This window comes from Ranitomeya imitator, chromosome 8 (assembly GCF_032444005.1).
Source record: "Ranitomeya imitator isolate aRanImi1 chromosome 8, aRanImi1.pri, whole genome shotgun sequence".
Classification (NCBI taxonomy): domain Eukaryota; kingdom Metazoa; phylum Chordata; class Amphibia; order Anura; family Dendrobatidae; genus Ranitomeya; species Ranitomeya imitator.
Window position 1 is genome coordinate 14,883,349 of NC_091289.1, and position 26,781 is coordinate 14,910,129.

The window sequence follows — 26,781 nt, forward strand, 5'->3', positions numbered from 1 at the left end:
ACCACTCCTACACAACCCCGCTCACACCACTCCTACATAACCCCGCTCACACCACTCCTACATAACCCCGCTCACACCACTCCTACATAACCCCGCTCACACCACTCCTACATAACCCCGCTCACACCACTCCTACATGACCCCGCTCACACCACTCCTACATGACCCCGCTCACACCACTCCTACATGACCCCGCTCACACCACTCCTACATGACCCCGCTCACACCACTCCTACATGACCCCGCTCACACCACTCCTACATGACCCCGCTCACACCACTCCTACATGACCCCGCTCACACCACTCCTACATAACCACGCTCACACCACTACTACATAACCCCGCTCACACCACTGATTGGCAGCTTCCAGTATAGACTCAGAATTGTCATCAATCTGCCAATCATAGGTGGGGTTACACAAATTAGCTGCACTGGTCAGCACATAAGACCTGGTCAGGCAGTGATAATCTCCTGCTAATGAAACAATGATTGTACTGAAACTACAGCACAAATACTAAAAAGTCATGCATCCCTGGAATTAGGCTCTCTGCTCTTAAATAGCAAGAACCTGCTGACAGATTCCATTTAACAATGGCAAGATTGCCTTGCGCAGGCGTGTACTACGGAGGCCATAGAATGAACTTCAATCCAATATTGCGGCCAGCATGCAGTCAGCGGGTAAGGAAAGGGTGAATCAAACACCCGAAAACTCCGCCCATATTACCGAAAACCGGTCCCGCCAAATTCAAGTGACAGGTTCCCGTTAAGGCCCATAAGAAAAGGCCGATGATATTAAAGACCTGTGATAGGGGAACTGTTAGGAGATTTTAGATTTGGGCCCCCAACCTTCAAGTTCCACCACTGGCAATAGAGGTAGTGGGACAGTCGCTTATCTCTGGCATGACACTGAAATCCATCATGCCCTCTATTTTTACCTCCAACGTCTGATGTTGGGGCAAGTCCGATGCCCCCATGCACATGAAATAGGTGTAGAAAGTTGATCACAAGTCCTACAAGATCCTACTTCTGTTAGCACCTTTAGCAGCTGCCACCTGACATTTTTCCCAGGTTTTGTTCTCACCTTTTATGCGTTTAGTAGAATGGCGCTGACACTTTTATTCTCGCGTATTACGAGGTTTTACTTCTGCATTTATATTTGGAAAACCAGTTGTTAAATCGCCAAACAACCGCCAGGAATATCTTGATCACATGATTGAGCGATTACATTTTATGACAGGATATGGTGGCATTACCCAAGTAATATTGATTTATTTTATTATTTATTTATTTTTTAAGTGTTTTCATCCTTGGTGTGATTTATAATTAAAGGCATTGGTTTGTGGAAGGTGGAAATGATGTAAAGATTTAGGTACAGGTCTCCAATATCGGTTGCAAAAAGTCAGCCAATCAAATTTTAAACCACTTTTTTCTTATATGGATGAACATTTGGGCGCAAATAGTTTTGAAGCTATAGGGGTCCCAAACACATTGGACTACAGTCAGCAAATATCTACAGGGTCGTCCGGCACAAATATGTGTATGGCAGCACTGGCCAAATGATTATCGGGGAAGATGTCAAGTGGGCATGTCCGATCACATTGTACTCTCTGAGATGAGAGTAAAATTCAATATGCCTGACCCTTATTCTCCCTGATATTGTCTGTCGGGGGAGAGACGAGAGACCCCCGTACACGTTAGTCTGTCAATCCTGATGATATCGGTGGATTCAGAAGGTCCGTGGACCAGTTAGATATTCTTTACAATGTCTGGGAAAAGAGACACCACTTCCCAGAGTGCAAGCTCTTTGTAGACCCTCAATCAGCAGGGGATGCACAGTCACAGGTGCTAAAAACACAGTAATGGCACAAACTATCTTTTTTTTTGGTCAACTCAAAGGTCTAAACAACCTCCTTTTTTTATGACCATATTCACACCTATTCACCCCCATGTCTTCGGTTACACAGATGTGGTGGGGTAGGCCTAGTGATCTGTCTCTCTGGATGTAACATTTTACACTTAGTAGTGATGAGGTGTCAGATCCTAAATACAGGGATTGTCCACATTTAGAAAAACAAAGAAACCTAGCTGCTATCTTCTGCAAACGGCGCCACCCCTGTCCTTGGCTTGTATCCGGAATTATAGCTCCCCTCCGTTGATGTAAAAGGTGCGGACCACGACGGTGCTGTTTTTGGACTGAAGCAACCATGAACAACTTCTTTTAACTTCAGGTTTCAGAAAAACCTTATGAACTTTTCATCTGAAAGCTTGGACTGAAAGTGGTCTGGAAACATTAAAGTTCCCGAGCCTGGCAATAGCTTGGCATACCAACCATGAAACCTCGACCTATCAAACATCTCGCGCCAACCTGGGAAGAACCCAAAAACAGTGGATTTTCCCCTTGGTGCTACAAGAAGGGTCAGCCCACTGAGGTGTCGGCTTCCAAACTCATGGTGTGCAACTGTTTACGCCCCCACACAATTTTCTACCCCCCTACACCCTTATATAGTCTTTAAAAATCAGAAAGAAGCGTCTATGCTCCCATCTGTTTTGGCAATCCTCCCCTTTATTAATGGGGCTGTCATGTGTAGGTGGGCTGGTCTCTTCCACCTGGGATGCGCCTCACCTTGATCGTAATGGAGTGAGGATATCTACCTCTCATGGGTCCTTTGATCCAAATGATTAGTCTACTTGTGTTTATGCTGCCATTGGACCTTGAGCAGCCCCATGCAAAGTCATGCAATAACTGAGCACATGTATCTTGCCTTGCACTGATGAGACCACATGAGGCTGAAACATGTCTTTCGGTATCATATGTCCTGTATCTTGGACAAATATATTATGAAACTTTTGCTATTTCAGAAGCTTGTTAAACCTGACTACGTGCAGTTTTATGATAAATATTCTTGTGATATAATTATTGGCATGTTGGAGAATATAATTGCAAAGTCACAAGGAGTTTACAACTTTTTAATTCCCTATGATTAATAATTGAATAGTTTCTGGGAAGCAAATCAAAACAGTCCAAGAAGGAGTGCCAAGGTAGCGTGTGGGTCATAAGGTAAAGCTTACCGTATGAAAAGAAAGTTGGGCTGGGATATGGACCTTAGGTTCAAGAAATAATCCACCAAAAGGTATTGATTAAAAAATCTGATTAATAATTACACTTGGAACAGTCAGAGATCCAAAAACTAATTGGTTATGAGGCAGGAGATTCCAAGCAACTAGTAGTAGTATTCTTAGGATTGTTCAAGAAAGACTTGACTCTAACCTGAGGGCAAGAAGTCTTGGCAGAGCCATCATTTGTATGGTCTTTAGTAATCAGATTTTTGGGTGGAAAACCTTTTCAAGTCTCGGAGAAAGATCATGAGACCGTCATACAATTCCTGTTTGCTATGGGCGTGTTGTCCGCGTGCACCGCAGCTCACATGGACCATTGGACTCACCCGCTTTATGTCACAATGTCATCATGCGGACATCATATGGTGGGTTTTGCTCAAAAGGAAAACAACAATGGTACAGGCATCAGGATGATGCGTGATAGGAAAGATATGAGCATCGTCATCGTCGCTTCCTACCGGCAACTGTAATTGATGGAATTTTGCAGAGGAATTTCCATAATAAAATTAAAGTGACAGAAGCACCCGACGTCATTGTTGGAACTTGTGATTCATGGTTGTCGCGTGTTGTCAGCTGTGATGCATATTGTCTGGTCTCTAGGATATTCTAAGCATTATTATTATTAATATTTATAGCGCCATTTATTCCATTGCGCTTTACATGTGAAAAAAGGGGCATACGTAGACAAGTACAATAAACATTAGCAATACAAGGCACACAGGTACAGAAGGAGGGAGGACCCTGCCCACGAGGGCTCACACTCTGCAGGGGATGGGTGAGGATACACTAGGAGAGGGTAGACCTGGTTGTGAGGCGGTTCAGTAGACTGAGGATCACTGCAGGCTGTAGGCTTGTCGAAGAAGTAGGTCTTCAGGTTCTTTTTGAAGGTTTCTATGGTAGGCGAGAGTCTGATGTGTTGTGGTAGAGAGTTCCAGAGTATGGGGGAAGCACGGGAGAAGTCTTGTATGCGATTGTGGGAAGAAGAGATAAGAGGAGAGTAGAGGAGGAGGTCTTGAGAGTATCTGAGGTTGTGTATAAGTAAGTACTGGGAGACCATGTCGCAGATGTATGGAGGAGACAGGTTGTGGATGGCTTTGTATGTCATGGTTAGGGTTTTGTACTGGAGCCTCTGGACAATAGGAAGCCAGTGAAGGGCTTGGCATAGGGGAGAGGTCGGGGAATAGCGGGGGGACAGGTGCATTAGTCGGGCAGCAGAGTTTAGAATAGATTGGAGGGGTGTGAGAGTGTTAGAGGGGAGGCCACAGAGGAGGAGGTTGCAATAGTCAAGGCGAGAGATGATGTGGGTGTGTACGAGCGTTTTTGCAGTTTCTTGGTCAAGAAAGTAACCTTAAGTTGTACAAACATTTAGGTGGGGATGTTAAAAAGCAGCAGTACTATGGGGTTCACGTAGAATTTTTGGGTCTATTAAGATATGGTGAAGTGTAGGATACTGATCTTATGTTGATTTAATTGTTTTTTTTTTATGACTGGTCGCTGTTTTTCTGGATTGTAAAAGGCGTGGGAGGGGTCCAAAAAAGAAAAACAGAAAAAAAAACCCACCTTTTTGCCACCACTGTTGATCCTCGGAATGGGTCTTCTGTCTTAAAAACATTATTGTAAATACACACCTGTACTTTGTATCTCCGCACCTCATTGTAGATTGTAAGCTCTAATGAGCAGGGTCGTCATGTGTTGCTTTAATTATTGTATTGTTAACATTGTTACTTATGACTGTTGTGATTGAAGCTGTTAAACGGTAAAAGCGCTGCGGAATATGTTGGCGCTATATAAATAAAGATTATTATTATTATTTATTCTAGCGCCTCTGGCCTCTTCCGGCTGGGTCTTCCATTCACTGGGCTTATGTGGGACGAGATTCTAATGTGTATCGCACCCCATATGACATCATGGGGCATAATGAACGGAAGATCTAACCACCTGGAACGAAGATAAAACAGCCATGGAGAGCGGAGTATGTAGTTTTTTTCTTTTTCATGCATCAATTAAATTAGAAGTGGAAATTGACTTTTCTCATAGAATTTACCAAATCTGCCTGAGTCCAATTTCTGGAAATATGCTCAACTATCTTCTATGGAGCAAGGAATATCTTCTGAATTGTTATTACAGTGGTTACAATAAGTCTCTCTTTGGAGGACCCAACATACATTGCTCACATAATCCATTGATTTAATTAAGAACTGTTGTAATACTTCATTTCACCTGCTGGGGTGTTGTAGGGAAAATGAGCCCTTCATGAAAAGTTTCACTATTAATTACAACACAACCCCCTAGGATTATTATTATATATTATTATAGGGCCATTTATTCCACGGCGCTTTACATGTCAAAAGGGTATACATAAAAAAAAAAAATACAAGTCACGACTGGTCCAGGAGGAGAGGACCCTGCCCGCGAGGGCTCACAATCTACAAGGGATGGGTGAGAATACAGTAGGTGAGGGTAGAGATGGTCATGCAGCGGTTTGGTTGATCGGTGATTACTGCAGGTTGTAGGCTTGTCGGAAGAGGTCGGTCTTCAGGTTCCTTTTGATCAGTACTTTTTGACCATCTTCCTTCAATGGGTCCACCTAAAAAAATACCTCATTTTGTAATCTTTAATGTTGGGAAAATGTCAATTATTCCATTGGTTTGAACGGATTATTTTTTCTTTTCTTTTTTTTTTTAAAGGGGAAGACCCACTGCAGGAGACATTTGCCTTTTAAAAATATCTGCTTATTTTTTTTCTTAATTAGAAATAAGTAATTTATTAACCATCCAACGCCTGATCCTAAAGTGACCTGCGCGACCTTTCCTTTGATCTCAAGTTGAACTGCTGATCCCAAGTCATTTCCCCCCAAAAAAATAACCATTGCTCTCTTTGCAGTGTTATTGTAGAGTTATTTAGTAATCGGCATAATTCACAAAGTTCATGTCTTGTGGTGCCCGTGTGCCAGGTCTTGGCACCTGAGAAGGTGCTGACACCGTGGAGCGCGTGGTCTCGGCGCAGCAGTTATACAGTGACAGCGTCTTCAAGGGGCGAGAGCTCAGGTGCTATATATTCATGATTAGCTCTTTAATAATTTCTTAGAAGGCAGCATTCCCCGGAGAGGACAAAGGCCACCGGGCTCAGCAATTACATCACATGTTCAATCGACATCTCGGCCTATCAATCAAGCCGCTGACATTTTGCCTTTTAAATGGAGAATTTCAGGTTTCAATAGCTTTCCTGCATAAGGTGTATAGGCCATCCGCTGTGTATTGAGGGAAAACTGAGCGTGTAACTGTGACACTGCATTTTCTTTGGCATTATGGGACAAGAAACCTCAGAGACCTTCATATATTACACAAGTTACAGCGAAAACTATCTCTCATTAACTGTAGGTACTTGGCTAAAGTGGTTTTTCCTGGTTTGATGGTGATGGACCACAAATTTCTATGACAGTCACTGTGTACATACATTACATTAGTGATCCTGAGTTACATCCTGTATTATACTCCAGAGCTGCACTCACTATTCTGCTGGTGCAGTCACTGTGTACATACATTACATTACTGATCCTGAGTTACATCCTGTATTATACCCCAGAGCTGCACTCGCTATTCTGCTGGTGCAGTCACTGTGTACATACATTACAATACTGATCCTGAGTTACATCCTGTATTATACTCCAGAGCTGCACTCACTATTCTGCTGGTGCAGTCACTGTGTACATACATTACAATACTGATCCTGAGTTACATCCTGTATTATACTCCAGAGCTGCACTCACTATTCTGCTGGTGCAGTCACTGTGTACATACATTACATTACTGATCCTGAGTTACATCCTGTATTATACTCCAGAGCTGCACTCACTATTCTGCTGGTGCAGTCACTGTGTACATACATTACATTACTGATCCTGAGTTACATCCTGTATTATACTCCAGAGCTGCACTCACTATTCTGCTGGTGCAGTCACTGTGTACATACATTACATTACTGATCCTGAGTTACATCCTGTATTATACCCCAGAGCTGCACTCATTATTCTGCTGGTGCAGTCACTGTGTACATACATTACATTACTGATCCTGAGTTACACCCTATATTATACCCCAGAGCTGCACTCACTATTCTGCTGGTGCAGTTACTGTGTACATACATTACATTACTGATCCTGAGTTACATCCTGTATTATGCTCCAGAGCTGCACTCACTATTCTGCTGGTGCAGTCACTGTGTACATACATTACATTACTGATCCTGAGTTACATCCTGTATTATACCCCAGAGCTGCACTCACTATTCTGCTGGTGCAGTCACTGTGTACATACATTACATTACTGATCCTGAGTTACACCCTATATTATACCCCAGAGCTGCACTCACTATTCTGCTGGAGTGTCTGTGTGCATACATTGCTTGTGCTCTTGCAGTCACACTACTCCGGGGTCGGGCATATCTGTACATTTCGCTATGGGAAGATCTGGATCATCTGGAGAATGCTCTTTGTTCACTTTTCCTTGTTTCCTCTGCCAAGAGCTGATGGGGCTCATGTCATTGATTACATTTTTCCCATCAGCCGGGGAGGCGGTTAGCTACGCTTCACTGCTGAAGGAAGAAGGAAGTAGAAGAAGTAAAAAGGGAATGAAAGAGATGAAAGCTTCTGCTGCCGGAGACCCAGGAACTCATCTGATGACTTCATTATTGGCCCAGTAATGATCGGACGGCGGCGGAGGTTCTCAGACTTTCAACCCATCATCGTCCCTTCCTTTGCATATCATTATTTTCTTCCTTGCATTACAAATACTTAACATTCACTCCTAAAATATAAAATTGCCCCTTTTCTGTCCCTAGGAATGCTGGGTGTCAGCCAATATGTCTGTCATTATAGCCACCAGCAAATTTGCAGCCCCCGTTCCATACATGGGGCCATTCTTGAGGCCCTGGATTCTGCTCCATTCCTTAGTCTGTTGGTTGGGCAGTATTATATGGGCACAATATGGCAGACCCCGAGGCGATTGGGTCAGTAGAAGGTTCTGCGCAGAGCAAAACTTCACACGGGTTCTCCAGGATTAGAGGAACATAGCTGCCTCCTTGTCAAAACAGCGCCACCCCAGGTTGTGTCTGGTATTGTACTTTATGGACTTAGCTGCAATACCACTAAGAAACTGGAGACTGGGGTGGTGCTGTTTTGGATGAAAGTAGACATATTTTTTTAATCCTGGACAGCAGATTTAAGTTCCTAAAACTTGCCCCCATGTGCATGGACACCTAGCATTGGCACTCCCAGGGTCCCCAGTCGGATTGGACCCTGATGCCCCCATGTGCATGGATGCCTAGCATTGGCACTCCCAGGGTCCCCAGTCGGATTGGACCCTGATGCCCCCATGTGCATGGACACCTAGCATTGGCACTCCCAGGGTCCCCAGTCGGATTGGACCCTGATGCCCCCATGTGCATGGATGCCTAGCATTGGCACTCCCAGGGTCCCCAGTCGGATTGGACCCTGATGCCCCCATGTGCATGGACGCCTAGCATTGGCACTCCCAGGGTACCCAGTCGGATTGGACCCTGATGCCCCCATGTGCATGGACGCCTAGCATTGGCACTCCCAGGGTCACCAGTTGGATTGGACCCTGGTGCCCCCATGTGCATGGACACCTAGCATTGGCACTCCCGGGGTCCCCAGTCGGATTGGACCCTGGTGCCCCCATGTGCATGGACACCTAGCATTGGCACTCCCAGGGTCCCCAGTCGGATTGGACCCTGATGCCCCTATGTGCATGGACGCCTAGCATTGGCACTCCCAGGGTCCCCAGTCGGATTGGACCCTGATGCCCCCATGTGCATGGACGCCTAGCATTGGCACTCCCAGGGTCCCCAGTCGGATTGGACCCTGATGCCCCTATGTGCATGGACGCCTAGCGTTGACTCTCCCAGGGTCCCCAGTCGGATTGGACCCTGATGCCCCCATGTGCATGGACGCCTAGCATTGGCACTCCCAGGGTCCCCAGTCGGATTGGACCCTGGTGCCCCCATGTGCATGGACGCCTAGCGTTGACTCTCCCAGGGTTCCCAGATTTATTGGAACCTGGTAATAGAATTTTCTGACGTTGGTGAATTTTTGGATGACGTCCCTTTCCAGACATCTGGATGTGATCTCTCCAGTGTATCGGCAGCGCGTGTATAATTGTCAGCGTCTGCTGCGGGGAACACGGAGCCACCGCATTTATGGAGGGGTCATTAAATCTCTTGACTTCTTAGCAGTTTCGATCTTTATTCGGGTGACGATTAATCTTAAGTATCAGATTGTTGATGCACAATTTGCATTCAGTATCTGCGGGGTGGGGGGTATCACGTAGTGGGTCCGGTCGCATCACATGGGGGCATCGCGTGGTGGATCCGGTCCCGTCGTAGTCAGATTTGGGAGTGGTATGAGCAGCAAACACAAGGGAAAAAAAGGGGAAGCCATTAGTGTCCATGTGTGATCGGAAGCGTGTGAAATCTGTGGATAGATTAGGCACTGTTACAGTATTTCTGTATGGTGATATTAGGCACTGTGTTACGGTATTTCTGTGTGGTGATATTAGCCACCGTGTTGCGGTATCTCTGTATGGTGATATTAGGCACTGTGTTACGGTATTTATGGTGATATTAGGCACTGTGTTACGGTATTTATGGTGATATTAGGCACTGTTACGGTATTCCTGTATGGTGATATTAGCCACTATGTTACGGTATTTATGGTGATATTAGCCACTGTGTTACGGTATTTCTGTATGGTGATATTAGGCACTGTTACGGTATTTATGGTGATATTAGGCACTGTTATGGTATTTATGGTGATATTAGGCACTGTGTTACGGTGTCTCTGTATGGTGATATTAGGCACTGTTGCAGTATTTATGGTGATATTAGACACTGTTACGGTATTTCTGTATGGTGATATTAGCCACTGTTACGGTATTTATGGTGATTTTAGGCACTGTTACGGTATTTATGGTGATATTAGGCACTGTGTTACTGTATCTCTGTATGGTGATATTAGCCACTGTTACAGTATTTCTTTATGGTAATATTAGGCACTGTTACTGCACCTCTGTATGGTGATATTAGACACTGTGTTACAGTATTTATGGTGATATTAGGCACTGTTACGGTATTTCTTTATGGTGATATTAGGCACTGTTACGGTATTTCTGTATGGTGATATTAGGCACTGTGTTACGGTATTTCTGTATGGTGATATTAGGTACTGTTACGGTATTTATGGTGATATTAGGCACTGTGTTACGGTATTTATGGTGATATTAGGCACTGTGTTACGGTATTTATGGTGATATTAGGCACTGTTACAGTATTTCTGTATGGTGATATTAGGCACTGTGTTACGGTATTTATGGTGATATTGGGCACTGTGTTATGGTATTCCTGTATGGTGATATTAGCCACTGTTACAGTATTTCTTTATGGTGATATTAGGCACTGTGTTATGGTATTTGTGGTGATATTAGGCACTGTTACGGTATTTATGGTGATATTAGGCACTGTTACAGTATTTCTTTATGGTGATATTAGGCACTGTGTTACGGTATTCCTGTATGGTGATATTAGCCACTTTGTTATGGTATTTGTGGTGATATTAGGCACTGTTACGGTATTTATGGTGATATTAGGCACTGTTACTGTATTTCTGTATGGTGATATTATGCACTGTTACAGTATTTATGGTGATATTAGGCACTGTTATGGTATTTCTGTATGGTGATATTAGGCACTGTTACAGTATTTATGGTGATATTGGGCACTATGTTACAGTATCTCTGGTGATATTAGGCACTGTGTTACGGTATCTCTGTATGGCGATATTAGGCACTGTGTTACGGTATCTCTGTATGGCACTATTAGGCACTGTTACAGTATTTATGGTGATATTAGGCACTGTTACGGTATCTCTGTATGGTGATATTAGGCACCGTGTTACGGTATCTCTGTATGGCGATATTAGGCACTGTGTTACGGTATCGCTGTATGGCGATATTAGGCACTGTTACAGTATTTATGGTGATATTAGGCACTGTTACGGTATTTCTGTATGGTGATATTAGGCACTGTTACAGTATTTATGGTGATATTAGGCACTGTTACTGTATTTCTGTATGGTGATATTAGGCACTGTTACGGTATCTCTGTATGGTGATATTAGGCACTGTGTTACAGTATTTATGGTGATATTAGGAACTGTTACGGTATCTCTGTATGGTGATATTAGGCACTGTTACAGTATTTATGGTGATATTAGGCACTGTTACGGTATTTCTGTATGGTGATATTAGCCACTGTTACGGTATTTATGGTGATATTAGGCACTATATTACGGTATTTATGGTGATAATAAGCACTGTTACGGTATTTCTGTATGGTGATATTGGGCACTGTTATGGTATTGTGATATTAGGCACTGTTACGGTATTTATGGTGATATTAGGCACTGTGTTACGGTATTTATGGTGATATTAGGCACTGTTGCGGTATTTTTGTATGGTGATATTAGCCACTGTTACGGTATTTCTTTATGGTAATATTAGGCACTGTTACAGTATTTCTGTATGGTGATATTGGGTACAGTGTTACGGTATTTATGGTTATATTGGCACTATGTTACGGTATTTCTGGATGTTGATATTAGGCACTTACGGTTTTCCTGTATGGTGATATTAGCCACTGTTACAGTATTTATGTATGGTGATATTAGGCACTGTTACGGTATTTCTGTATGGTGAAATTAGCCACTGCTACAGTATTTATGTATGGTGATATTAGGCACTGTTTCGGTATTTCTGTATGGTGATATTAGGCACTGTGTTACGGTATTTCTGTATGGTGATATTAGGTACTGTTACGGTATTTATGGTGATATTAGGCACTGTTACGGTATTTATGGTGATATTAGGCACTATGTTACGGTATTTCTGGATGGTGATATTAGGCACTGTTACGGTATTCCTGTATGATATTAGCCAATGTTACAGTATTTCTTTATGGTAATATTAGGCATTGTGTTACGGTATTTATGGTGATATTAGGCACTATGTTACGGTATTTCTGTATGGTGATATTAGGTACTGTGTTACGGTATTTATGGTTATATTGGCACTGTTACGGTATTTCTGTATGGTGATATTACGGTATTTCTCTGTCAAGGTATTGTTTAAGCACTGTGTGGTTATAATAGAGCACTATATGGTGGTATTTAAGCACTGTGTCAATGTGTTATTATAGCATTGCAGTACATGGTGGTATTTTAACACTGTATTATGGTATTTAAGCATTACATCATGGTATTGTAGGGTACTGTGGGGCAGTAATTTTTATAAATAATATCAATACAATATGAAATATATTCCTGCTGTTCTGCCCCTCCTCCCTGCTGTACACTGCAGCTCTGCTTGTCCGTACTAGCTACCTTTTATGAGCATAAGCCCTCCTGAGTGCATGGCTTTAGGTGTGGTGTCTCTTTAATCCCAGGCCTATTTAAACACACAAGGCGGAAATAATGGCGCAGCTATAGACTCCTTCTTTCCAGGTAACGCTAAAGTTGTAAGGTTGGCGGCATCCCGTGAATGACCTTTTGTAGCTGTCCTTATGGCACGGTGTCGGATCACAGCTGTTAATGAATGGCTCAGATATTTCGAGACACCTGTAATTAAAACTTCTAGGTGGCTGCCTGCAAATACTATTTATAAGTCCCTATAAGATACAGCGCTATTCTTAGGTGTGAACAGCTCCACCTGTATTTATGGGATGGGACCTAATTCAGTGAGCAGAGACCGGAACTGTCGCATTTTGCAGCATTTCAGTTGTGAACAAACCGGTCGTGAAAATCGTTTTCTTTGACTGCAAGTAAATAAGGGGCAGGAACATAAGGGATCTACTGCTTCCTTTGTCTGTGATCAGTTGTCTCATCTGGTTTCTGCTAAGATGTCTTTAACCCTGCTGTTCTGTTCGGTCTGGGGAGACCTATTTTGAACTTTGGTATTTTTTGGGGTGTTCAAGATGCGGTTCTGAAACTTGTGGTTGATTGACTTAAATGAGGATGGGTCGGTCGGCCACGGGTTTCAGAGCCGCATCTTGAATATGTTAAAGAATATTGAAGTTCAAAGTCGGTCATTTTTGACCAACAGAACAGCAGGGTTAAAGGGAACCTGTCACCCCGTTTTTTCAGTAGGAGATAAAAGTACCGTTAAATAGGGCCTGAGCTGTGCATTACAATAGGGTATTTTTTGTCCCCCGATTCCCTACCTATGCTGCCGAAATACCTTACAAAAGTGGCCTTTTTCGCCTGTCAATCAGGCTGGTCAGGTCGGGTGGGCGTGGTCACAGCGCTGTTTCTCCCCCACATCTTGCTTATGTTCCCGTTGGTGGAGTAGTGCTTCTCGCATGCGCAAGTGCCGAATGCACTGCGCAGCTGTAGAAAAAGAGTGCGCTCGCCGCTATTCAGCGGTTTCTCGGTGGGCGCGGCCATCTTCCTGAGGCCGCGCGTGCGCAGATGGAGTCTCCTGCTTCCCGGGGCTTCAGGAAAATGGCCGCGGGATGCCGCGCGTGCGCAGATGGACATCGCGGCGGCCATTTTCCTGAAGCCGAGTTCGAATCTCCGAGAAACCGCTGAATAGCGGCGAGCGCGCTTTTTTCTGCAGCTGCACAGTGCATTCGGCACTTGCGCATGCGAGAAGCACTACGCCACCAACGGGAACATAAGCAAGATGTGGGGGAGAAACAGCGCTGTGACCACGCCCATCCGACCTGACCAGCCTGATTGACAGGCGAAAAAGGCCACTTTTGTAAGGTATTTCGGCAGCATAGGTAGGGAATCAGGGGACAAAAAATGCCCTATTGTAATGCACAGCTCAGGCCCTATTTAACGGTATTTTTATCTCCTACTGAAAAGACGGGGTGACAGGTTCCCTTTAACTATGTGAAATGATAAATGTTTCATGTTGCATGGCTCCAATCTATTTGATATAGTATTATAGACCACAGACCAAAACTTCACCTCTAAAAGTCCACTTATGCTCCTCAGGGGTGGTCCTAAATAACTGGGCGTGGCCACACACTATTATTTTATTATTCCAAGTGACTGTTATGCATGGAGCAAAAACAGAAATTAACTTATAGTGCAAGTGGAGCTCAGATTTGGAATGTCACCACTATGTCATCTATGGTTTTAATACTGTATAGTACAGGGCCCCAAAATGTATACTTAATTAATATAATAAAACATTTGGATTTTAAATGTACAATGGCTGCTTTTAGGAGAGGCGCACAGTTATTGAATTTCTCTATATTATATAGGCTCCAGCCCTAAAGTATCATATAATAGGAATCCAAAATTTCAATAAGACACTGCAGGTGTTAATTATTATAGACACCAATATCAACTGCTGTAAACTACATAGGCCTACAGGTGTAAAGCATCTTCTCCTATATAGTATATAAATTCCGCTTTTAAAATATCACTTACTGTATATGGCATCTGACTGCCCTTTCCCTCCTCATGCTTTACACTGCAGCTCTGACCTATTACTGTGCATTAGCACAAACTCGGAAAGGAAGGCAGATCAAGAAACTAATCCAATAGGGAGAAGGGAGGTGTTGCATATTGATATAATAAAAGGAGGAGCCTGAAGGTCCTCTCCATAAGGGGAGGAGCCTGAAGGTCCTCTCCATAAAGGGAGGAGCCTGAAGATCCTCTCCAGAAAGGGAGGAGCCTGAAGGTCCTCTCCAGAAAGGGAGGAGCCTGAAGGTCCTCTCCATAAAGGGAGGAGCCTGAAGATTCTCTCCATAAGGGGAGGAGCCGGAAGCATGGATCAAAAAGAGAATGTTATAGGGAGGAAAGCATGTGCACATCCATTTTAACAAAAATCCTGTAAAGGGAAATGAGGATGGTGGTTAGGTTCAGCGCTGCCACTGGTGTGAATGATCATACCAATAGAGTAATGTTAAAACTTTATTCTTTGCTACGCGTTTCAGAGCCCGTCTGGCTCCTTCATCTGGGAGGCATACATACATGGTGACAAAAATGAATTATATTAAAGAAAATTGGCAAGACAAGAAATTAACATAGACAAAAAGAAAGGATGAAAACACTTAAAATTATAGTCCAAATAATGCCTTTTCATCAGACAGGCACTGATATAATGGGAAAACCCTGGTTTTAAATTTTGTTCCACAAAATATAATAAAATAGATAATAAATAGTATAAATACATAGTCCGTATAAATTCATATAAGTGGAAAAAATATACAATAGACGGTAGACAAAAATAAAGCAACGACAATAAGATGATATATTGGTAATACATTAGCGATATTTACCAGGGTGAGAAAGGAATGCCTGATACAGCAGGTTCTCACAAGTATCGCTCCCCAGAAGTGAGAACCTGGACAGGCTCCATCATAAGAGGAGGGACGAGACGGGAGGGATGAGACGGGAGGTCTCCTCGGCGAGGGGAGGGACAAGATGGAAGGGCACCTCTGCGAGGGGAGGAGGTGGAAGGTCTCCTCCGTGAGGGTCGAGACAAAAGGTCGCCTCCACGAGGGGAGGGAGGAGATGGAAGGTCGTCTCTGCGAGGGGAGGAGACGGAAGGCTCCTCCGTGAGGGGAGGGACGAGACGGAAGGGTGCCTCCGCGAGGGGAGGAGGTGGAAGGTCTCCTCCGTGAGATGAGGGTTGAGACAGAAGGTCGCCTCCACGAGGGGAGGGAGGAGATGGAAAGTCGTCTTTGCGAGGGGGGGAGGAGACGGAAGGCTCCTCCATGAGGGGAGGGACGAGACAGAAGGTCGTCTCCGCGAAGGGAGGAGATGGAAGGTTGCCTCCGTGAGGGACGAGACAGAAGGTTTCCTCCACGAGGGGAGGGATGAGACTGAAGGAGATGGAAGGTCGTCTCTGCGAGGGGAGGGAGGAGATGTAAGGTTGCCTCCGCGAGAGGAGGGTTGAGACTGAAGGACGCCTCTGCGAGGGTAGGGATGAGACGGAAGGCCTCCTCCACGAGAGGAGGGAGGAGGAAGGTTTCCTCCATAAGGGAAGTGGTTTGAAGTTCTTTAATGTTTACATTATAAGTAATATGAGTTTTATGTAATATTACTTTTAAAAAGCACATGGTCCATGTCTAACACAATCCGAGGGCTGACATCACCATAAAATGTCTTCTTACAGAAGGGAATAAACAGTTGGTTGTAACTCAATGCTGGTAAGAGGGGCATACCTGTGGTCATACTAGTGTCATATGTAGCCAACTGGTCCTATCCCTGCTGGTATTAATTTACACAAGTTTCAGACCCTCTATGACTCTTCTTGGGAATGATAAAGCTGGTGGCAGCTGTCAAAAATGTATTTATCCACCTGGTCAGGATAGCCAGGATCAGAAGGGGCTCTAATCTTAATTTTTTTTCTGAAACCATAAATATGATCAATCACGATATGGGCATGGATTTTCCAGCTGTTTTTTTCTAATCACCAAACAAGCCATGACCCCAGGATATTTGGAGTATGGGAAAGGACAGCAAAGTGAATATTCGCCCTCTATGAAGGGAATGTACAGTGCTCTGGATGGTGAGGAAGAAGCCCGTGTCCACTGATCGCTCTGCCTTTCTTGATGACCAGTGCGCTGCAGTAGGACACGCAAAGATTTATTGAGAGGTTTGTGCCTCTAAAGTCTTTACGTTCTCATGTGCCATTCCAGGAAGTTTTCGGAAAAGTTGTTTTTCCAGGCTGGTCTAGTGTAAAAACACTTAACATTGCAACATTTTTGCACAACTATGCAAATGTTTGCAGCATTTGAAACCGTTTTAGGCAAACGGATGAATGGGGAACAAGGTTTCATGTATATTCAGGACAGGAGTACTATTGATACGCATGCAGAACTATTATAATGGCAGGTACAGAAGATGCAGTCACAACCCGTACATGATTCTGGCACATTTTCATCCGTCTTTGACCCGACTTGCGCTGTAATATTTTTTACCACGCTGCCGTTCCATTGTATAGTGGGTTGTCACGTAGGTGTAGAATGAGTCATTGTGGTATTTACTGGCAGGATCGATGGGCAGAGAAAAATGGAGATTTGCCTCGATTTTCTGCCAGGGTGAGGCCGCTTTTAACTACTACTCCTATCACGGTGTGCCAGTCCCCATCCAATCAGGAGGGGAATGCTTGGACATTAGTGTAAATAAAGAGTTCACCCCCTTTCTCTGGATTTCTCTGCAAAAAGTAAAGAAAAATAAAATGATATTGCCATTTCTATATCGCCGCCCTGAGCGAGGATCTCGCAGGCTCGGACGGCCAGATACCGCACCACTTGGAAACTGTGAGTTGGCTTGTCCTGCACACACAGTTGTTACTGTTACCTTCCCAGCCAAGATCAGTAGACTTTGCCCAAAAGGAATCCCGTTCTGTCTGCAATGGTTTACTTTGTCCCTTTGGAGCCTCCATGTATTATTAACCCCCAGTTGCCTGGAAGAGATTGATTCCTGCAGCAACATTACACATGGGGGAACAGTGGGCATTAGGGGCAGCTGCCTAAGGTCCTACATGTAGAAGGGGGGTAAGAGTACAAATAATTCCAGTTATTTTCCTGCATAATTTTTAAATAATCCTAAATGGATTTCTGTCTTATTCCCCCATTTTATTTTTTTAAATTAAGTCTGCGATAAATGGCTGCCAGGTGCCTCTGGATAATAAATGGTGAGACAGGTACAAGTTTAACCTGTCCCATCCGTTCTCCCCGACAGGAAACATCATGAGATTGTTGGAAGACTCTACAGAAGTCATAAGGTTCCACTGTAAACTTTTTTTTTTAAAGGGGAAGTATTTTGAAATACTTGTCAATTCTTCCGAGAGGCTTCCGGAAAAAGGAGAGACTTCCCAGACTCATGGAAAATTTGGGAATTCTCCTTGGTTCCTCCAAAGAGCTTCCAGGTTATTTGTGCATGACATGAGGCAGAGGATAAAGGGGCGCGAAGGAGGCATCGGAGCATGGATTTGGAAAAGACCCATGACTATGCTACATCTTTCTTTCCTCCAACCAACCAATGCCCTTGCAGTGATCGGTAACTTAATGAGGTTTCCAAAATCCTCATCAACCTGTGGATCTCCATCTGTTGCACACCTACAATTCCCAGCATGCCAGTCAGGGCATGTAGGGAATATAGTGGCTTAGTGGTTAGCACTGTTGGAAACCTGTGATTCCCTGCATGCCAGTCAGGGCATGCTGGGTGGCTCAGTGGGTAGCACTGTTGCACCCCTACAATTCCCAGTATGCCAGTCAGGGCATGCTGGGTGGCTCAGTGGTTAGCACTGTAGCACACCTACGATTCCAAATATTCCAGTCATGGCATCCTGGGAGTATGGTGGCTCAGTGGTTGGCACTGTTGCACACCTGTGATTCCCAGTATGCCAGTTAGAGCATGCTGGGACAGGGTGGCTTAGTGGTTAGCATTGTTGCTTTACAGCTCTGAGGTCCTGGGTCAAAATTCCACAAGGATGACATCTGCAAGGAGTGTGTATGTTCTTCCCCTGTTTGCCTGTGCTTCCTCCCACATTCCAAAGTCTAGATTGTGAGCCCCAATGGGGACAGTGCCGATGTCTGTAAAATGCTGCAGAATATGATGGCGCTACATAACCAGCGCATAATACCCTACAGTTTTTGGCGCGCTCATCTGAAGCCCATACGGTAGTAGGGATAACGTTCCTTTGTTTTGCACTAATCTTACTTATGGGGGGGTGCAGTTATAGTTTCACGCTCTCTTTGCATGGTCGCTTTGGATAAAGGCTGAACTTAAACCATGACATGTAGAAGCAAAAATGAAACCTTCTTCTCTGTAAGAGAATAGAAACTATAGATTGTTTGTTTTTCTCTGTGGGCAGTGGGTATATATATAAAAAAAAAGTTCTTAATGAGTGAAACCATCGTGTTCCCCTTTCCTGGAAACTAAAGCTGAAGTGCACCGTGTGGTTACTACATCCTAAAATGCCTGGCAAAGGAAAAACACTGCAAAAGTGAAAGATGAAGATGAGCTGCAATGCCTGACACAACCTGTGGCCAGATGTGGCGCTGTTTTTAGAATAAATTAAGATGTGCATTATCAAATACAGGGGGTCCTATCTCGGTGTTCATTGTCCTGTGCACAGCTAGTTTTCTCCGGGTATTGAGACCCTCGTTATCCTCATGAGGTAGGGTCTCCGAGGTTATCTTGTGCTAATGTCTTTCATAGGAATAGATTTTTTTTTTTTTTTACATTTTTTCAGTCTTTGGACAGGAACTAGAATGTTTCCACCCGCTGACAGCAAGCAGAGATCTTGAGACATTTGACAAATGACTGTTTATGCTCAGACATGATTTCTGCTATGGATGCACAGTTTATATGAGTAAACTGGGTGGAAATCCCACTGTGACCAGTAACGGCAGCCATGTTGGTTGCCACCCAGCTTTTCAGTTTTCGTAAAGGGAGAAGTGCTCTTCTGCGCGATTCATTCCCGTCACTGACAGTTCGCCTCTGCACATTGTCCGGCCGCTGACGCACACAAGCTCTTTCCGAAGAATTGAAACCACAGGCCGAGATAAAACTCGAAAGCAGAAATGCTCCGCGGCCGCAGCCCATCTTCCAAGTAACTCGAATGAGGAAGATTAAGACACCAGTCATCGTGCAAGTATTTCTGAGAAAGCCGCCTTCTGTGGAAACGCGCAGATCTCATCTCCCACTGCACGTGGCGGAGCTCGGCTCTAGCTGCACCGCCATTAGTGCACGAGGACCACCAAAAATTACTGCGGCCATTAGGGGAATGCATGGACTGTCATTGTGCTTTATTAAAGGGACGCTCCACATAAAATACACCGGCACCACCTCAGTGCCGCAGCCAATTCTCCATCTTCATCATATACTTTGTGCTTCAATTCTTGTCTATAAAATACTCTTCTTGTTGTCAATAAATGGGGACTTTCTTGTTTGCAGCCAGGGGCTAAAAACCCCATCAGGACCCATAGTTCTCGCAGATGAGTCTTGGTTGCTTCATTAACAAATTCTCCTATTATTGCAGGGATTCTCATAACCGAGGGGAGGACATAACTGTCCCAACAGCTGCTCTCTGTGTGAGCCCCAATACAGGAAATATTAATGCCACCGGACACATCCGGCCCATAAGAGACACCTCCGATCTCTTACCAGTGTGGTTCCCAATCTCATGCATATGGCAGCATTAATCTCCTAATGTCGCCCCCTTTGAATTACATGGGGCCAGCACTGTACCTCTGTTTCCGATAGGCCATTCTTATTGTCATATTTTCTAGATACTTTTTCCTATAGCATTGCTCCTAAGCAAAGGCACCATTAGGCCGACGCACACGATGGACCATTTACTAATCATGGCCAAAATTTAGACAGTACAAATTTAGGTTAGACAGTCTAAATGTTCTAAAAATTATAAAAGTGGCTCATTCTGGATTGTAGTTTTGGTGCAAGACTAGACATTTTCTATATCTTTTAAACCACCCATTGTGCGTCACTTTTTTTGAACCAAAATTTTGATATGAGATTGTGCACATTACTGCATTTTAAGCCACGCTCAATTTTTCCTTTAAGCCCCATTTTCTTCCCTCCAATCCCCCTTCAAACCACACCTTTCCTTCCAGGCCACACCCCATTCCCTCTAAACCACACCTTCTTTCTAAACCACACCCCGTTCCCCTCTAAATCACACCTTTCCTTCCAGGCCACACCCCATTCCCTCTAAAACACACCTTCCTTCTAAACCACCCCCCTTTCCTTCTAAACCACACCTTTCCTTCCAAGCCACATCCCGTATCCCTCTAAACCACACTTTCCTTCTAAACCACTCCCTGTTTCCCTCTAAACCACACCTTTCTTCTTAAGCCACACCCCATTCCCTCTAAACCACACCCTATTTCCCCTCTAAACCACACCTTCCTTCAAAACCACACCCCCTTTCCCTCTAAGCCACACCTTTCTTTCTAAGCCACACCACCTTCCTTCTAAACCACACCTTCCTTATAAACCACACCCCGTTTCCCTCTAAACCTCACCTTTCTTCCTAAACCACACCCCCATTCCCTCTAAACCACACCTTCCTTCTACACCACACACCCTTTATCTCTAAACTACACTTTTCTTCTAAACCACACCCCATTTCCCTCTAAACCACACCTTCCTTCTAAACCACACCCTATTTCCCTCTAAACCACACCCTCCTTCTAAACCACACCCCCTTTCCCTCTAAACCACACCTTTCTTTCTAAGCCACACCACCTTCCTTCTAAACCACTCCCTGTTTCCCTCTAAACCACACCTTTCTTCCTAAGCCACACCCCATTCCCTCTAAACCACACCTTCCTTATAAACCACACCCCTTTTCCCTCTAAACCTCACCTTTCTTCCTAAGCCACACCCCCATTCCCTCTAAACCACACCTTCTACACCACACACCCTTTATCTCTAAACCACACTTTTCTTCTAAACCACACCCCATTTCCCTCTAAACCACACCTTCCTTCTAAACCACACCCCATTTCCCTCTAAACCACACCTTCCTTCTAAACCGCACCCCCTTTCCCTCTAAACCACACCTTTCTTTCTAATCCACACCTGATTTCCCTTAAAAAAAACACACCCCATTTCTGACTAAACCACACTTTTCCTTCTAAGCCACAGTCCATTTATCTTTAAATTACACCTTTTAATCCACAATTCCTATATACTACCCCTTTTCTCTGAGACATGTTCCGTTTTCCTTTAAGCCACACCCCTCCCTGTTAACCAGTTTTTTTCCTCCAAGCCACATCCTGTTTTCCTTTTAAGCCACACCCCTTTCCTTTCGAACCACACCCTTTCACTATAAGCCACACCCCCGGTAGATAAGACTCAAAAAGTGTCTAAAACATGATGACTAGGTCTAAAACTTGATGTGACATTTTGCACCAAAATTTGACAAGTTTTGGGGCACTTTTCATCAAGGTCTGTGCAACCGCACATTTGTAGGGACTGTCCCAATTTTTCACAAGCAATCCAATCAAATTTGGGGGTTTTTGGGGCTAGAAAAAGGGAGGTGGTTACATAAATCCCTCCTGAAAGTGGGAGCTCCTGGGTGGGTCAGGATTGTTGCAGGGCAGGACTTATGCCTGGTAAGAATGAGGTTACCAGATAGTTGCCAACTTTCACAAACTGCCCCAAAACTCCCATAATGGTTGGCAGTTTTCCTGATTGCCGCAGAAGCCTCCTGGAAAGCGGAGAACCTGGAAGTTTTCTGTGCGGGATTGAAGGATTCTATATAATCCAAATGTGCATTTAGGGGGCATAGGAGAGGCAATGGGGTGTGATTTGGGAGAAGGGTCACTGCTTTAGGGGGAAAAAAAAACAAACCTATCTCTACCTACCATCTCAGTGACCTCCCTGGAAGTCTGCTCCGGTGGCTTGGACCTGTCATTTATTCCGATGGTGAGGAACCACAAGTATCACTAGTATGGCCATGTTACCCCCAAAGCTTTAGAATGGGGGTCCTTCACTCCTCAGATTGTGGCAATGCATTACTGAGCAAGGAATACCGGGAATCGGAACTCATGGACATCAGTGATGTGTTACTTTAATAAATAATTTGGTTTGTTGCAGTCATCGAACTCCTCGGTTATTATCTTACACATAAGAGAAGTGACTGTAGAGAAAGTGCAAGGAGAAAGTGACCGGAGTCATCACCGCGAAGACATTTCCCCCCTCCGAGGGAGGAATTACATTACAATGGAGACAGATTGTTCCAGGACAATATTTGCTGTTGAGAAAATTCTTCTGTCGAGGAGATGATCGGAAATTTCACTTCCCAGAACACAACTTACTTGTTGGGCAACTTTCTGCTGTCCTGTGCATAGTTTCCTATGTAAATTCAGATGCAATCAAAAAAATGTGATAGGAGGATGTTACCGGCAATGTTTGCCATATTGATTGGAACATTCCGGCAGATACATGCAAATCAGCTCTAATCTTATGTAAACAGGAACTCCCGAGGCCTGGATACGGGGGAACCACAACAAGCCAATGGGCTGACAGACGATGTGCAGAGGTCCTGAAAACGCTGAACGAGAAGGCGTCAATGCGCCAAATTAATGGCCCTTTAATTCCACTTTTCTACGTGTGCCTGCCCCTTGTCAACTCTCAGCCAATCAACAAAGCAAGTTGGGGGTCACATGACTTTTTTTCATCATGGTCCTGACTCCTGACAGTAATTGTGTTTTTCAATGGGGAGAGAGGCGAAAGCTGCTGACAGACATCTTTGATAGTCACTTATCTCCACTGAAAACGGTTATAGCGCTAAAATCCCAACTGCCCGATCCTTCTCTCCCCCAACATAAACTATGGAAGAGCGTCGGGAGGCCGCCATACCCATCAAATTTTATCAAAAAGGGGAAATTCCCATTTGTGTTCTCGTGGGTCCATTAAATTATTATTAATATTATTATTATCAGACATATTTATAGCGCCATTTATTCCATGGTGCTTTACATGTGAAAAGGGGGCAAATATAGACGAGCACAATAAACATAAGCAATACAAGGTACAGAAGGAGAGAGCACCCTGCCCGCAAGGGCTCACAGTCTACAGGGGATGAGTGAGGATACACTAGGTGAGGGTAGACCTGGTTGTGAGGCGGTTCAGTAGGTTGAGGATCACCGCAGGTTGTAGGCTTGTCGGAAGAGGTAGGTCTTCAGGTTCCTTTTGAAGGTTTCTATGGTAGGCGAAAGTCTGAAGTGTTGTGGTAGAGAGTTCGAGTATGGGGGAAGCATGGGAGAAGTCTAGTATGCGGTTGTGGGAAGAAGAGATGAGAGGGGAGTAGAGAAGGAGATCTTGTGAGGATCGGAGGTTGCGTATAGGTAAGTACCAGGAGACGAGGTCACAGATGTATGGAGGAGACAGGTTGTGGATGGCTTTGTACATCATGGTTAGGGTTTTTTACTGGAGTCTCTGGGCGATAGGAAGCCAGTGAAGGGCTTGGCATAGGGGAGAGGCTGGGGGGTAGCGGGGAGACAGGTGGATTAGTTGGGCAGCAGAGTGTAGGATGGATTGGAGGGGTATCAGAGTGCTAGAGGGGAGGCCAGAGAGTAGGAGGTTGCAGTAGTCAAGGTGGGAGATGTTAAGGGCATGTACTAGTGTTTTTGTGGTGTCGCGGTCAAGGAATTCTCGGATCCGGGAAATATTTTTGAGTTTGAGACAGCAGGAGGAGGCACGGGCTTGGATATGTGGCTTGAATGAGAGTGCAGAGTCGAGGATTAAATGCAAAAGTGGCCCTTGTTGTCTCCGGGCCATTGTAAGCAACTATGCTTCCCCCAAAAAATAGGCAAAATTGTGGCCTGGGCAGAACACCGAACCTCTGCCTTAAAGGGGCAGACAATTAGTTCAGTAATCGCTCTACGAGTTCTTAGAGTGCGCCTCTCTACGTGTGTGCCAGTAACTCGCCCAATGGGCATAGGAACCCTCCGCAGCGGTGTAATCTGACACGTACTCAGGCACTGTAGTCACGTTTTTTCATGTGCCGGACCCTCTGATGTCAGGGCAAAGACGTCATTCTGGTGAACAAGTCTCCTTGAGCTGTCTGGGTGGCAGTGATCTATGTGAAAAGCATCACTTGGGAATGAGGGAGACGCCCGCTGGACGGCACCATTGTCTCGGAGCCTTTGATGCTCCTAATTGCTCTGTCATGCCATCGGGGCCCGTGCCACTTTGTCACGTAGCACAGAACAGTAAAATAACTCGGGAATGAATGCGTGGAACTGGTGCCCTTCCTAAAGGGTGGTTTAATGCTCAGGAGGGCGATCACGGCTCGTCACCCCGCGTCGGCTTCTTCTGGCTTTATTCCATCATCTACTGTTGCTATTTTTGACGATTCCTTTTATAACTTCCTGAGGATTTATGGCCGCTCTTGGCTCATTGTAAACATTTTACTTATTCTGATGGCGGTAGAAATGTGAAATTGGCGCTGACATTGTTATTTTTTTTTTATCCCTTTGTTCTTCTGGTCTGATGTGGTCTAGTTGATGTAGGACACGAGACACTGTAACACTAATACCAACTACTACTTTGAAGGATGTTTATAGAGGATTGGGGACCACCAGAGTGCGTTCGGTCTCATCATGGGTCACCTTGCATCTCTACTTTTCGTCATGTTTGCCACCCATACAGGAGACCCGCTTTTCCTAGGAGGTCTTATTTTTTTGAGAAAAGCCCACATTGAGTCATTCCTCCTGGAAATATAGGAATAATATTGCAACTGGGCGGTAATATTTCCCTTCCTAACAGGGCGTGGTTTTTTTTTACATGGTCTTCCCCTGAGGAGCTCTGATGATAGTGTCGGGGTGGGACCACATGCCTCATTCATCTGAAACTTTGCCCACGGTGATGCCGAATAACCGCACAATTTGGTTTTAGAAAAATGTGCATCATAGTGCGCAGAATTTCAGACGCGCGCATCTTCCCAGAACATGGTGTTGCTTCTCCATCAGTGCGTGTAAGAGCATATATCCCAAGGGGACTGATAATACTCAGTTGTCAACTTATTCATATATTTCCAAGAGGGACAACAGAGGGATGCCACAACCGTGTGATGCCTGGGGATTGTTGATATATGTAAAACTTTCTTTTAGGTGACCATAACTCGCTCCGCCGACAGTGAGTCCTCCGGACCCGTCATGCGCATGCACGCTCAGTTCAGCCGAGTGTACATGCGTTCTCAATGGGGAGAGGGATTAATAATTCTCATGCGCTGTGATCCAGATGTTTGTTGGGTGGCCTTCATGCACGTGAAATGGTAGGCTGGCCTCACTAAAATCGTCAGGCTTATAGGGGCCTTAAGACGCTTCTGGTGGGGGATTCCCACCTCTTGAGCAACCAAAAGGTTCGGTGGTGTATGAGTGGAATTATGTACATTGTCTCTTCTGCATTGTGACATATGACAACAATGGCTTCTAAATGAACCCCAGAAGGATATTGATTGCTGGGGATGAGCGGAAGCCAGGCAACTGTCTGAGGATGGGTCCTAATTTCATGCGGCACCCCTCCGGCTGCGTCGGGGCCGGGGAGATGGTCTGTCATTGTTGCAGTTTCCCCTATAGGAGTCACAGATGAAAAACAGGAAACCCCTGAACTTCCTGTTGGTGGGAGATGACCTTCTGAAACGCTTCCTCTTGGATGCCCGCCATGCTCACCGCAGGCCCTCTTTACTGGAAGGGCTGCACAACGAGCCGTAAACCGGTCAGTGTTGAAACCGTCCGATCTCTCTATTTAGATTAAAAAGAGAGAAGTGTCACCACGAGCCGCAAGAAAGTCGGAACTTCTCAGAAATGTGTTAGCGGGAACCCTTACACAAGCGCAGGGCGTTTCGTCAGTGAGTAGCATGGGAGGGACGGTCCGGAGCATGTGGAAAACAAAAATATTGACACTGAGAAAAATTGCAGCAATGTATATGATTGGGAGGAGATGTAGAAATGGTCAGGGAGATGGAGAACAATCATACATGGAAACTATCACCAAGTTCATGACCCGCCGCCAAGTAATGTGAACCCAGGGTGGTGGATTTCAGCAGGCGGGGGGCACAACTGTATACTGGGTGCATGAGGTGCAATTGCA

The 26,781-nt window shown here is 44.8% G+C and overlaps 1 long non-coding RNA gene across 2 annotated transcripts in view; it reads left to right on the plus strand.

Annotated features, from left to right (window-relative positions):
* Positions 1-26,781, plus strand: part of LOC138647396 (uncharacterized) — a 144,792-nt gene that overhangs the window by 70,521 nt on the left and 47,490 nt on the right. For both annotated transcript variants that reach the window (XR_011314955.1, XR_011314957.1), the window contains exon 2: positions 4,940-5,091. This is a non-coding gene — a long non-coding RNA (uncharacterized lncRNA). The remainder of the gene's footprint in view (positions 1-4,939; positions 5,092-26,781) is intronic.